We start from the raw sequence: 13716 nt of genomic DNA, 5'->3' as shown, positions 1-13716 counted from the left end.
TTTCTTTCTTTCTTTCTTTCTTTCTTTCTTTCTTTCTTTCTTTCTTTCTTTCTTTCTTCTTTCTTTCTTTCTTTTCTTTCTTTCCTTTCCTCCTGCCTAGTCTCCATTAGAAATGTGTCACCTGGGTTTCAAAATTAGGTGGACAAAATGAAGAAGGCCCTGTCAGTTCTGGACTGAGGGAAGGGGAAGGCATTCAATGTATCAGAACCAAGATGGTACCTTAGAATTAGGTAAAAAAATTTTTGGAGACATTAAGAATCATCCAATCAAAACTCTTCTTTCTAGAATGAGAAAACAGAGGCCCAGAGAAGCTAAGTGACTTTCTCAAGTTCCCACGGCCTCCTGGTTGGCAGACCCAAGGTCAGAGCCTAAATGTGCTGACTTTCATGCCAAGACTCATTCTGTGACACCCACAGACTTATTGTCCTTTATTTGTGGGGAAGCTTGAGTTATTGGCAGAGATTATGCAGAGCCACAGACAGCTGGAGCCTTGGTCTGCTACTAAGCTTTGCTCCTTCCCAGATGCCAGGGCCTTGGAAGGAACATCCATGACTCGTTGTCTCCACTCTTTCCTTGGTGCAGCATGATTGCCATGCCTCAGTCTTGGCACTGGGATTGCAAGGGAGGGGGCTGTGGCCTCGGGAGAGGGGTCCCTACCCTAAGGAGATGACTGGTGGTCTAGTAAGCAAAGTATTTGTAGAGGCAGTAAGTGGAATGGTTAAGACTAATCTTCCAGAACCAGACTTCCCAGGTGTTCACCTCAGCTCTGCCTCTTACTAGCTGTGTGAACTTGGACGATTTATTTCAGCTTCCATCTGTAAAGCAAGGATGCATGGACACGCATCTGTGTTAGCTATCTATTGCTGAGTAACAAGATTGCTGTACACCTCACAGCTTAAGACAACACACATTTATTATCTCACAGTTTCTAGGGGTCAGGATCTGGGCATCGCTCAGCTGAGTCCTCTTCACAGAGGCAGTGTCTGCTGGGGATGAGGTCTCATCTGACACTCAACCGAGGAAGGATCCACTTCTGAGCTCATTGCGGGTGTCAACAAAATGTATTTCTTGTGATTGTGGGACAAAGGTCTTCATTTTCTTGTTGGCTATTAACCAAAGGCCACCCTTGGTTCCTTGCCATGTGGACCCCAGTGTGGCCTCTTGCTTTCTCAGAACCAACCAGGGACACAGAGAGGCTCTGGCAAGTCAGGCAGTACTATGTAACATGATCATGTCCCCTTTGCTGTGTTCTGTTGATTAGGAATAAGTCACATGTCCTGCCCACCACTCAAAGGTGGAGTTGGATGATTACTTAAAGGTATGGACACCAAGAATTGGGGGACCTGAGACCACCTTTAGAGTCTGTCCACCACAGTGTCTCAAAAGGTTATTGTGAGGAGTTAAGTGTGTTAATATATATCAAGCTCTTTGAAGAGGACCCTTACCCAGGAAGTACATGACTGTTGGTTGTGGGGAAGGTCATGTTATCATCATCAGGAGGAATGCCTCTTCACTTGTACTTCCCGTTGAGAAATCTTTTAATGAATGGCCTTTAGGGAACCCAGGAGGACACAATTCAATTTAAGCAAACACCTACAATAGTTAGCAAATAAAATAGATCTAATAACATTTCTAATTTAATTTTATTTTCTTAGTTGGAGGCTCCATGATGAGTGGGAAATATACAAAGTTTGACTTCTGAAAAGCTATGTAATTTTTTACACGAACGTTGGCTGTCCTTCTTACCTTCTTAAACTAGACTACAGTCGATGGCAAACCTCATCCAAAGTACCTTGAAGTATGAGCTAATGATGCTTGCAAACTTTCAAGATTAGAAAGACACTTTATTGCTTATTTCTTATTTATCCTAACCTTTTGCTTATTTCTTATTTATCCCAACCAATTTATTCTCACTTTTTTTATGTAATTATGAGGTTTAAATATTAGAAAACTATGTAAAGTAATATAATTGCCACTGTTTTTACTTTTTTATTGAGGTGTAATTGACATATGGCCTTATATTAGTTTCAGGTGTACAACATAATGATTTGATATTTGTATATATTGTGAATTGATCATCACAATAAGTCTAGTTAAGGTCCCTCATAATACAGAGTTACGAATTTTTTTCTTGTGATGAAAACTTTTAAGACCTATTCTCTTAGCAACTTTCAAATTTGTAATATGGTTTTATTAACTATAATCACCATGCTGTACATGACATCCCCGGGCCTTACTTATGTTATAACTGGAAGCTTATAGTTTTTGACCCTCTGTACCCATTTCATCCCTTCACCCCCACCAGCACCTCATCTGCTCTTTGTATCTATGAGTTTTGTTTTGTTTTTAGATTCCACATATAAGTGATATCATATGGTATTTGTCTTTCTCTGTCTGACCTGTCATTTAGCATAATGCCTCCAGATCCATGCATTTTGTCACAGTCCAAACTATTTTCGGTTGTAGTACCCCATTGGTTAAAAATATCTTACTATGCATCTCCAATGTATGCATCTTTATTTATATTATAAGACATGTGCAGAATAGAAATTACAAAAGGTTGGGATAAATAAGAAATAAGCAATAAAGTGTCTTTCTAATCTTGAAAGTTTGCAAGCATCATTAGCTCATACTTCAAGGTACTTTGGATGAGGTTTGCCATCGACTGTAGTGGATGTACATTCATATTTCAAACTTTCGTCAGATCTAATTAGCCCCATTCTTTTTGTTTTTTTCCTCATCGGGTGGCTGACTGGGAGATCAAATAGCAAGGGGAGAATGGACTGCCTGTCTCTTGCTGCCGAGAGGCTACGTTATCACTGTATCTTCAGTTCTAATGTCTTTGCAAGAATCCTTCTTAAGCTGCTGGTCTGTGTCATAAGAGTTGGTTTAGATTAAATAAATCATGTAGTCATTAAATTAATTATACGGGTCTCACATAAACGGATATGTCACAGTCTGCTTAAAGTATCAGTGAGGGAGGACACCTCTTCAGTCTGCCCTCTACCTCTTCCTGTGGTGGACCCGTGTGTCCCGTGAGACATGCACCACCTCACATGGAGACCACTTAAGGGTGCTTGAGAAAATCTATATATTAGAAAATTAGGAAAACTTAATTTCTTTTTTTTCTTTTTATAATTCTAATGTATTGTTTTTATCCATCAATGCATCTTCTTATATCCCCCTCGGGAGCTGTGCACGCAATTTGGAGACCCCTTTTATGTATCACACCACACAAGTTTGTTTTCTTGTAGACTGATTTTTGGCTTTGTATAGATGTGTCTGGAATCTCCTGTCCGTCTCAGGTTGGTGGAGCTTCTGGCATGCTCACGCCGTGCCTATGGTAAAACCGCCCCATGGTGTTGCCAGGTGGCTCTGAGCTCCTACCCTGGAAGTGTTTTAGCAGAGTCCACAAAAGTTGGCGAATGTGCCTGGGCCAGGGACTGTGAGGGACCGTCTCGCACAACCTTTCTGAGAGGAAAAAGTGCTGACAGCACCAGCAGCCTGCAGGAGCTCTCTGTCATCCTTGTAAACAGGGTCGAGCTGGCCTGCTTTATCTCTCTGTGCACAATGTAGATTTAATAGGAAGTGCCTCAGAATCGTTGCTGCTAGGTTGAGTCTCCAAAGGAATTAGGGATAACAGTTTAATAACTGCAGAAAGAGCTTAGGCGCTTTGCTGTGTCGGGTGTATCTGAGTTAGCTACTGAAAAATGAACTTGGGACATTAAACCCTTTTATCACTCAGATAGCGCAATATGGGGAAAATCCATTCCTTGGCAGGGGATGAGTTTACCAGCTTCTGAAGGGGGTGTGTGTTTGAATATGATAGGGAAGGGAGCATTTGACAGAGTGATAGGTGGATCAAAAGACAAATGAATTCTTTGAGTTAAATAAGAGCTTTAAATTATCCGGCTTTGAACTGTTTCACCATCAGCAGAACGTGCTACATGGAAAGCCAGCCTGTCTTTCCAAGGTCTGTGGAAGGCACAGGGGTCTCAATCTGCTAATGCTGCATTTTAAAGGAGCAAGCAGTGTTAGGGCAGATGGCTCAGGCTGGGGAGGCAAGATAAATGTCGATTTAGCTCGGCAGTGGAGTCGCTCTTGCTAACTTATTCACCCAGAAGCCTGAAGAAAATAAGAGATTTGGACATAGCTGGCTCCCCTCATATTAGTTAGGTGGGCTGGAAGTCATCCATGCAGACTGAGGCTAGATAAATCAGGTTAGCTTAGCCCATTGGTTTCCAAATTTGGATCCATGGAATTCCATCAGAGTTTACCTTCTATGGAAGACTGAAGCATGGTCACAAATTCTATCCATTCCTGTGTTCATCTCCTTGCAATGTACCACTACAAACCCTTTCACCAGGAGGTGGAAACTGTTTCTCTACTCTTGGAAACTGGGTTGGATATGTGACTTGCCTTGGCCAGTGGGACACTATCAATTGTGAGAAAAGCCAAGGCTTGATAATCATTTGTGCCTTAGGGCTTGCCCTCCTAAGGCTCTTGGAAGCTATGAGCAGCCCAAGTCTGTCTATGGCATGATAAGTAGTTGTCATCTCAACCAGCAAAACCCTGTAAGTAGAGCTGCCTAGCTGATAGATGGTAGATTGCCAATGCAGGAATGACCCCAGCTGAGAACTGGTTAGCAGAGCCCAACCCAACTTGCTGACTCCCCGAAACATCAGCTAAATGAATGGCCATCGTCTGAAGTCATTAGTTTTGGGTGGTGTGCAGCAAAAACTACAGGCTGAACAACGGGGGCTGGGGGCAATATTCAAGCCCTCAAATTTGATTTCACATGGAGCAGCTCTGATTTGTTTACTCTTTCCTTTAAGCTCTTGTTTGAACACTGCTAAGGGGGTGTTGGAAGGGGGAGAGGGAAGAGAGAGCCTTTGCCTTATTCTAGAGTATGCCAGAATATTCCTGTTCCTGGTGAATGAGCCTTGAGCCAAATGATCTGAAGCTTCTGCTTCTGGTTTTGTAGTTTAGAAGCTGGGAAACGTTTCTAGGGAAGCCTGATCTGTCCCACCATCCCCTGAACCCATTCCTTTGTCATTCAAAGTGCCACACATCTGGCCATCTCCTCTTAGGGTCAGTTTTTGAAAAGCACAGACCCTTGATTTTTTTCTCACTCAAAGTAAAACTTTGGCCTTTCCAGTGCTGGCATTCGTTATTCCCATAGTCATACGGTGCTGCTGCACATGCCTTAAGATAAGATTTGCTCTTGAGGAGGAAGGCGGGAGTTAGACTTCTTTTTGGAAGAAGTAAACCAAAAGAAAGGTACAACCTTAGGGGTCTCTAGACAAGGGAGACGGAAATCCAATCTTCACTCAGTTTCTTCTTGCACAGGTGCTCCATCTTTCCATCCGCCTTTAGAATTATTACATGATTAGGTATAATGGACATGAATAACTTTTTCCCAAACTCCATTTTCCCTCCTTCTCCTAATAGTGCCCCGCTTTTCCTTTGGGTTCCTTCCTTCCTTCCTTCCATTGCACACAGTCTTAGTGGGACTGTGGTTCCAGGTGCCTATTCATCCCTGATCAAGATGGGCGCGTGGTCCAAGCTATGCCAATTCCATGCTCTCATCTAAGGGTTTGAAAATTACATAAATGACATGAGACTGAGCGTGGTTGCAGCTGATTTATACTATCGGAGACACTCTGATGAACCTTTCAGTCTGCTTCTATTTTTATACAGCCTGCATTCCATCCTGAAATCCCTGATCACCTGGAAATCATACCGCCATAGTAACACCATCCATCTGGGTACCTGATAAACCTCCAAATGGTCTCTACTTCCGTCTTTCTTCTCCTCATCCCGTCTCCAACTAGTTACCCACATTTGTTAATTCTACAACTACAGGATGTCTTATGTCCCTCCCCAGATGTTCATCCTTCTTGCTATCGCCCTATTTCTGGTCCTCCTTGTGATTTACCTCAATGAAAGGAATAGCTTCTTAATTGTGTTCCTGCCTCTAGCACTCCCATACTCCTTTATATGGCTACCACTTGTCTTCATTAAAGGGAGGCAAAATCACCTCCCTCCCAACATGGCCACCCGTCACATTGAATAAAGCCTGAGCATTTTGTCATGGGATTGCAGTCACACCGTAAGAAGCCTGGTATGTGGCTGCTGCTGGCTTTGGTTCAGCACCTCAGTGAAGTTAGAGATGCCAACGCTGTCATTCCTTTTGCCTCCCCCCCATAGTCCCAAGGTAGTTACCCTAACACCAGGTGTCGCATCCAGAATACACAATCTAGGCAAGAAGAAGGGGAAAGAAGAGGTGTTGCCAGCCACATGTGTCCCCATCAATGGGGAAGAGTAAGAGCCTTTCCAGAAGTCCTCAGCAAGCTTCTTCAAAGAAAAATAAAGCCAGAGCTTCTCTCACCTCTAGAATGAAGGTGGGCAAGGAAGAAGGGGGCTGAACCCAGGAGTAACATTGGAGAAATGAGAGTATCTGCTGCTCTCCTTCCCACAGCATCTCACAAGGATTGTTATTGCTCTGTCATTTTATTAACATAGAAATATACTGTCATAATAAAATATCAACTGTGTGCAGAAAGTGAGTGCCAAGACCATCCCAATACATTAACTGTAATACAGACATTATGAATATTAGAAGACACAAGGATGGCGTAGACCGTAATCATCAGAGAAGATTGTACTAAAGGTGGGTCTTGAGCTGAGCCAGGGAAGCCTTTAAAATCCCCAGCTCTCAGAGGATTTACAGTCTGCAGTGAGGTAAGTGTAACACACATCAGAAAAGAGCGAGCAAGGCAACTCGTAAATAAGCCCTAAAACCAGAGGGCACAGATGAAGTGTTACAGAAATTAAGAGGGGAGAGAATTAAGGATTAAATCTTGTCTCAATTTATTTCATTTCCACTGCCTTAGTGTTGGACATACAATGTCTGTCCTTTCAGGTGGTGGGAATTGCATTGAAGTTTTGGGGAATGGTGCCTATAATGTCATCTGGCTACATGGCGTTGACCAAGAGGCTCCTTATTTCTCTTGCTCTGCCTCTTCTGGTCCGGCAGGCATTTCCATAACTTCCATGCCACTCCAGGGTGTATGTGGCCCTTTTTGCATCTCCATTACTGAGGCAGGTTCCGGGAAACTCTACATGACTACATGTCTACCCTGACACACCATGCAACCTTTTCTCCCCTAGGAACTTCCTGCCTCCATGGTTCTTCCTGGAAAAGGAGGCACACGATGCCTCTGTCCTTCCAACTCACTGCCTGTTTAGAGATTTTTACTTCTCTCTGAAATCTCTCGGGGTGCATTGCCCTTCCCCCATCCCCCGACACAATCTGGAATTCAACAGTGTGGTCAAACATTTCAACGATCCTCACATCCAAACAGAAACATTATGTTTTATGAAAAAAAAAAGTTTTAATGTGACACATTTTAAATACACAGAAAACTATAGAGAGAATAGCAATGAATCCTCATGAACCTACGTTACATGCTATCTGTTACTAACATCCCTCTACTCTTGAAAAACGGTTGTGCCTTTATCTTCACAGATGAAGTATCTTGAAGCAAAAGCTAATTTTTTTTTTCCCCTCCTGGTGAAATTTTAGTGAAATTTGGCTTTGTGTCTAGGCTCAGAAATCAATTTAACGGAAATGATTTTCAAGAGAATTCCTTTTAGACAAGGCTACTAATTCATTTCCTGACACCAGCTCACTGAAGAAAGCAGAGCTTCCTGCTTTTCCTGCCTATCTGTACAGGGGCCCGGGGTAGAAGTCGCTCTTTTCCCCCTCAGTGTCCCTCTCTATGAAGTGGTTGTAATGCGACTTGGCTCCGAGGCCAACCAGGTAGCATTCTCCTGCATCAGGGACTCCTCAGAGACCATTATATGTAATCACGGGGTGTCACCGGCATGACATGAATGATTATGCAAAACTCTATGCCCAATTTCCAAGTGGCTCCACAATTTGACAAAATGATGTGGCCATTTGTGAAATGCAAGCAAATGGGAGGAAATGGAGGCTATAGGATTTCTGCAGAAGTGACAGACTCATCCAAGAGCAAGAGCTCTTCCATTCGACAAATCATACGAGGCAAGAAATTTTTACCCTGAATGAACCAGCCTTAGAAAGCATGAGTTTATGCCCAGCTGTCACGGGGAAATCTTTTGAATTCATTCTAACCGGAGGTGGCACAGCCAACCTGGGCTCATTTGGGGTTGGGTGAAATTGGACCTGTCCCTCACGCTCATGGGAAGCAGTTCAAGGTGGGAATAGGCTGCTCCCGAGCTCCCCAGCAGCTGAGCACAAAATGGACACGCATACACCTATGAACTTTGTCACTGCACACACAGACTCATGCTACGTGGCTGGCATCCCCAGGGCTCACCCACCATGGGGAGAGTGTGTTTTTATTCCCACACTCCAGACCTAAGAGTAATTCTAAGGGAAGACTGTAGAAGGAAGATGGTGTAGAAGGTGTAGAAGGAAGAAGGTGTAGAAGGAAGATGGACCATCAGATACAGCTAGCCTTAGTGGGTCTCCTTTTCTAAGCCACTTCATACACATGCTCAAGAAGGTGCATACTCTGTTACGTGCGGGGCAAAGTCAGGAGAATAGCATTCCTTAATGGCAACCCGCTAGTCGCTCATCAAGTGCATCAGGGAGAGATCGACTTTGGTACAGCAAAATCTGGACTGGTAGCTGGGAGTCGGTTATGAAGTGTTTCTGTGACTCTTGACACATTATTGAGCATCTCTGGGCCTCAGTTTTCTTATCTATAAATAAGACCACTAGAGCGGGTGATGCTGCTGGCGTCTTTCTGAAATTTAGAACATGAGCACTCTGTGTTTCTAGACTACTTAATATGTCCTTTCTCGATTCGGCTAGTGAGGATTTCCTAGGCAGGACCACTATTGATGTAAGTAGTGACACGGATTTAAATAAGAAAAGTAAAGACAAGAAGACAAAAACCACATGGGAAGGAATTCTCTCGGTGTTGACAACCCCTTCCCTTCCTTTGTGTTCCAAGTTTGATGTACAAGTTGAAAGAGTCATTGTTTGCACCTCCCATCATTGGCTCTTTAGTGGACTTTTGGGGAGGAGAGCTTCTGGAAGGTTACATGTCTTGCTCTGAGTCACAGCTACTGAGTGGCCGAGCTGCCGGCACATGGCAGATTCCTTAGAAGACTTCTGTGGAGGGTGACTCAGAGTTGTCTCTTGTCCTAGACAATAAGCAAACCCTTCATCAATGACTGGCAAAATGCTCTAGCTTGATAAAACTCATCCGTCACTGTGTAGACACAGTCTACTCACCACCCACCTGCTCCAACCTTCCAAATCTAGGACCTCTGTCTCCCATTTTATCTTTCATGGTATCAAGGTTAAATAGGACTATGAGAAGGATGGAACCATCCCCTGCCTTTTGCATGTTTCAAGGTCCGAGGTGTGACCATGCCCTCTAATTACAGCACCCACCCATGTGGGAGACGGACTCTAGATCACCTTTGGGGTCCTTTAGATGTTCCTGTAAAGCTCTAACTATAGGGAACAAAATGTGGTTTCTTTTCGGTTGTGACCAGGGGGCTGGTCGTGCTCAATGGCATGTGGCTTTAATTAATCTTCAGCACTTGAATTTAAGCCAGCTGAATGAAGACTCCTAGACCAGGGTTGGGTTAATTTGGAGATGTTGGTCAATTTTCGGATGCTCACCACGAGCTGAGAGTTTTCAAGTGAGCTTCTTTTGTGTGACCATAAATGCCACTAGTCCGAGTAGGAGGAGTAGGGAAAGCAAGTGACTTGATAACATCTTTAGAAACCAAGTAACAAGCCATTAGGAGGACTAACAATAAATAAATGCATTTTCCATTCAGTGTCTCTGTGGCAATCCAGACGAGCATATGACTAGGAAAATGTAATGAAAGCAATTGTAACTCTTTCAGTGGAGAGGTAATTACAGTGTAGGGCTGCCTGACTGATGAAAATTACACTGCTTATAATAAATTGCCACACAGCTAAGTCTTTTCTGAAGTCCTTAGTATGATTTGTGTTTGTGCACTTACTTAAAACATCAGGGAACAATTTATAAACATGAGCCTTTTTGGACACTGCCAGGATCGGCATTTACGATTAGAGAGCCTGTTTAAGGTTTCCTGATTTATAGAGGATAGATCATATTTTCCCGACACTCTCATGGTCAATTACAGACCTGCATGGTGCATTTGGTAACTTAAAAGCAAATTTAATCTTTTTCTTTCTTTCTTTCTTTCTCTCTCTCTCTCTCTCTCTCTCTTTTTTGATATTTGTGAGCTTGCCAATTTAAGAAAACATTTTCTTTTAGATTGAGGAGAAAGAGGTTTCAAAGACAACTTCCTGTCGATGGTATTGATGGAGGTGGGGAGCAAAACCATGCCTTGTTTGTCTTCTTCCAATAGAAACATGAGGCACTTCCATATGGAAATAAAAAGCACCAGGCTGAGTCCCCGAGTCCCCAAGCCCTTGTCAAAGGAAAGTTCAAGAAGGCCAACTCTCTTTGGTGTCAATGCCTTTCAGACCATGAGACCCATTATGGTCCATTGGCAAGAACATGGGATTGGAAGTCACAGGGCACAGATTCTAAGCCCCACTGTATAATTAACTAGCTTTGTGAGCTTGGACAAATCACTAAGTCTTTCTGGGTTTTCGTTTTCTCATCTTTCAAATGAGGGTTGGACTAATTGGGGCCTGGGTCCCTTTGGATGAAAGATCGATGATTCTGTCTCAGGGGTTCTCAACCATAGTTGTACATCAGAAACCCCTCTTACAGATACTCAAGGCCAAGCCCCACTCCTGATTAATTAAGTCATGAGATCTGGGGGTGGGTATTTATATATTAAAAAAAAATAAAAAAACACTACACAGGTGATGCTAATGGGAAGCTGTGGTTGAAAGCTCTGCTTTATCCGTTTGAGATTTCTGAAAGCCTGATGACTAGAAGCAGGAGAGACTATGCCAAGAGAACACATTGCCTGGTCCTTTCTCAGCAGTTCTAAGAACGAAATCAACTTCTGCCATCCTAACTGAAACAATGCCCAGGACCCACTGCTCCCTATTCTTGGACTTCTTTCACCTTGGAACATTTCTGAAGATAAGCAGGTGGAGTGGGTGGGGTTGAGAGGCATCCTAGGATAGGTTTTGGGCAGCTATAAATGTAAACTGGTTTCCACTGGAACCTAAAGAAGAGTAGTTTCAGCATTTTACATATCAGAAGCTAGAGATCCCCAGTGAAAACCAGACAGTCCAGGAGCTCAGCTGGGCTGAGCCACTGAGCATTCAGCAGCTGTGATTTTCCTGCCAACTACCGTCTTCCTGTGAATCCCAAGGGAAGTTATGCAGTGGTAGACTGGAGTCCACTTAACAGTGGCTCAGTGGAGTCAATGGTGGATGTCTTTACCCAGTCTTGCATTTAGTGACATCACACTGGTAGCTTGAATTCAGCCATGGTGGGAGTATTTACACAGCAGAAATTGGCAAATGATGCACCTCAGTACCCCTCCCCACTTAAATCAGTTGTTAAACATTTTTCACCACACCGCTAAAATGAAGTGTTTAGATGATCCTCTTCTGCCCTGGCAGCTGGGACCTTTTCATGATCTACTGGGAAGAAAAAAGCCCAAAGTAAATATTTATACGTTAGCTTTTACCTCTTGCTTGCAGGTTGTTACACATTGGGAAGGCAGCAGGGCTGTGTTTTGTGAGGGTTGAGCTGTATGAAGTTGCCCGAGAGGGCGCTGTTAACCTTAAAAGAAATGGAAAGCCTGGTCTTTTCCATGGATGAATTCAGTTTTAATGGGGAGATCTGACAGCCCCGGCTGAAGCCTAGAACAGTGGTTGTCCACTCGTGGTCCTTGGACCAGCTAAGTAGTAGCATCACTTGGGAACTTGCTAGAAATACAAATTCTCAGGTCCCCCCTCAGACCTACTGAATCAGAAACTCTGGGGTGGGGCTCAGCACTCTGCTTTAACAAGCCTGCCAAGTGATTCTGATGCAAGCTGAACTTTTGAGAACTAATGTTCTAAACAGATGCACAGGAGGCCATAAAATGATGTAAAGATTCTACAATGGCAGAGTTGAACAGTTGTGACTCAGATCATCTGGCCCAAAGCACCTCAAATATTTACTCTCTGGCCCCCAGCCGCTCTGCTTTGGCCCACTGCACACACACACACAGAGTGCTCCCCTGCAAAATTTATAGAACGTTAGTCATCATTACCTCTTGAAGGAGTTGGCATTACCTGCTGTCACCTGTTCCTCACCTCCTACTCTCGCCTCAAAGCTCTGGCACTTTTCATTCCCCCAAACCTACTATTTCCCAGATGTTTGAAAACCTTATTATTGCTCAATTCAAGAGACACTTTTGAAAATCCTTAACTCCCTCTCCTTTTTTTTTTTTTTTTTTTGCATTATTTGCTACAATTGATCATTACCTCCATTCTGAAACTTTCTCTTTTATTAGCCTCTCTGACACTTCCCTATACTTACTTGGTCTTCTCCTCTTTCGGGGACTCTTTCTTCCTTCACTGCCCGGGAAGGGAAATCACAAGAAGGTCATGTCTATGAAGCCTCAGAAGAGAGTCCTTGGAGAAGAAAGGTCAATGGTTTCGCAAGCTGCTCTTGGCCAAGTCCCATGCCAGTTGAAAAGGCTCATTTCTCTGGGTTTGGCCCAAGCCCTTGCCAACATTACACATTTGTGCTGGTGAATTCACTCATGCTGAAGCCTTCATTGACCATCTTATTCAGAATTGTACACCCAGAGATCCTACTTCTCATGGGTATCTTCAGTTAACCATTCCACGAGCACCTCAAACTCAACATGTCTCCCCTGGAAAACACCATCTCCGCTCAGGGGATCACCTTCTCTTTCACTGTTCCCACCAGGGTGCGTGGGAACCCCTTTCCACTTGCTCAAGTTAAAAAATGAAACTGTCTTCACAGGCTCTCAGCCCACAGCCACAAACAGACCATGAATATGTTTTTTGGAGCAAAAGTCACTTACCTCTTTTTGCTCTCAGCTTTAAAATGAGTCACAAACTCAATGCCTTCAAGATCTAGGAAAGAAAAAAAAAAAAAAGACATAATAACAGTGGGGACCGTGGCACAATGGAGAGGCTACATTTCCCCACCCCCACCCCCCACCAGGTATGTAAATTATTTAAATTTCAAATTCTGTTTTGGCCAAATACAATGCACCTGCAAGCCGAATTATCTCTCAGGCCCCAGCTTGTGACCCCAATTACAACAATTTAAGGCCCCCCCTCCATGCAAGAGGTAAATTACAAAAAACTGAGCTCATAATATACATGCCATTTCGTTAACCATCTGGTAAGCTTCAAGTCTTATGAATATTTTCCGATGGCATCCCTTTATATCACTCCAAGGGATGTGGATTTTATTTGAAGTTGTCTTGACATAAAATGATTCGTAAGGGCTGCATAGTAGGTATGTGTAATACTTTATTAAAGAATTACCCTTTATTTACCCCAAAGATACAAAAGTAGGGATCCGAAGGGGTACGTGCACCCCGATGTTTATAGCAGCAATGTCCACAATAGCCAAACTGTGGAAAGAGCCAAGATGTCCATCGACAGATGAATGGATAAAGAAGAGGTGGTATATATATACAATGGAATATTATGCAGCCATCAAAAGGAATGAGATCTTGCCATTTGCAACGACGTGGATGGAACTGGAGGGTATTATG

At 43.4% G+C, this 13716-nt stretch overlaps 1 long non-coding RNA gene across 1 annotated transcript; it reads right to left on the bottom strand.

The window, feature by feature from the left end:
* Positions 1–9184: 9184 nt before the first annotated feature.
* Positions 9185–13031, bottom strand: LOC118000195. The gene is made up of 3 exons (XR_004676405.1): positions 13012–13031; positions 11548–11611; positions 9185–9201 (listed from the first exon to the last, which is right to left on the bottom strand). It is a non-coding gene; the product is annotated as an uncharacterized LOC118000195 (long non-coding RNA).
* Positions 13032–13716: the final 685 nt, after the last annotated feature.

This window comes from Mirounga leonina, unplaced genomic scaffold (assembly GCF_011800145.1).
Source record: "Mirounga leonina isolate KUSES-001 unplaced genomic scaffold, KU_Mleo_1.0 Mir_488, whole genome shotgun sequence".
NCBI classification, from domain to species: domain Eukaryota; kingdom Metazoa; phylum Chordata; class Mammalia; order Carnivora; family Phocidae; genus Mirounga; species Mirounga leonina.
The sequence above is the reverse complement of the archived record's forward strand: the minus strand, read 5'-3'. Positions and strand labels throughout refer to the sequence as shown.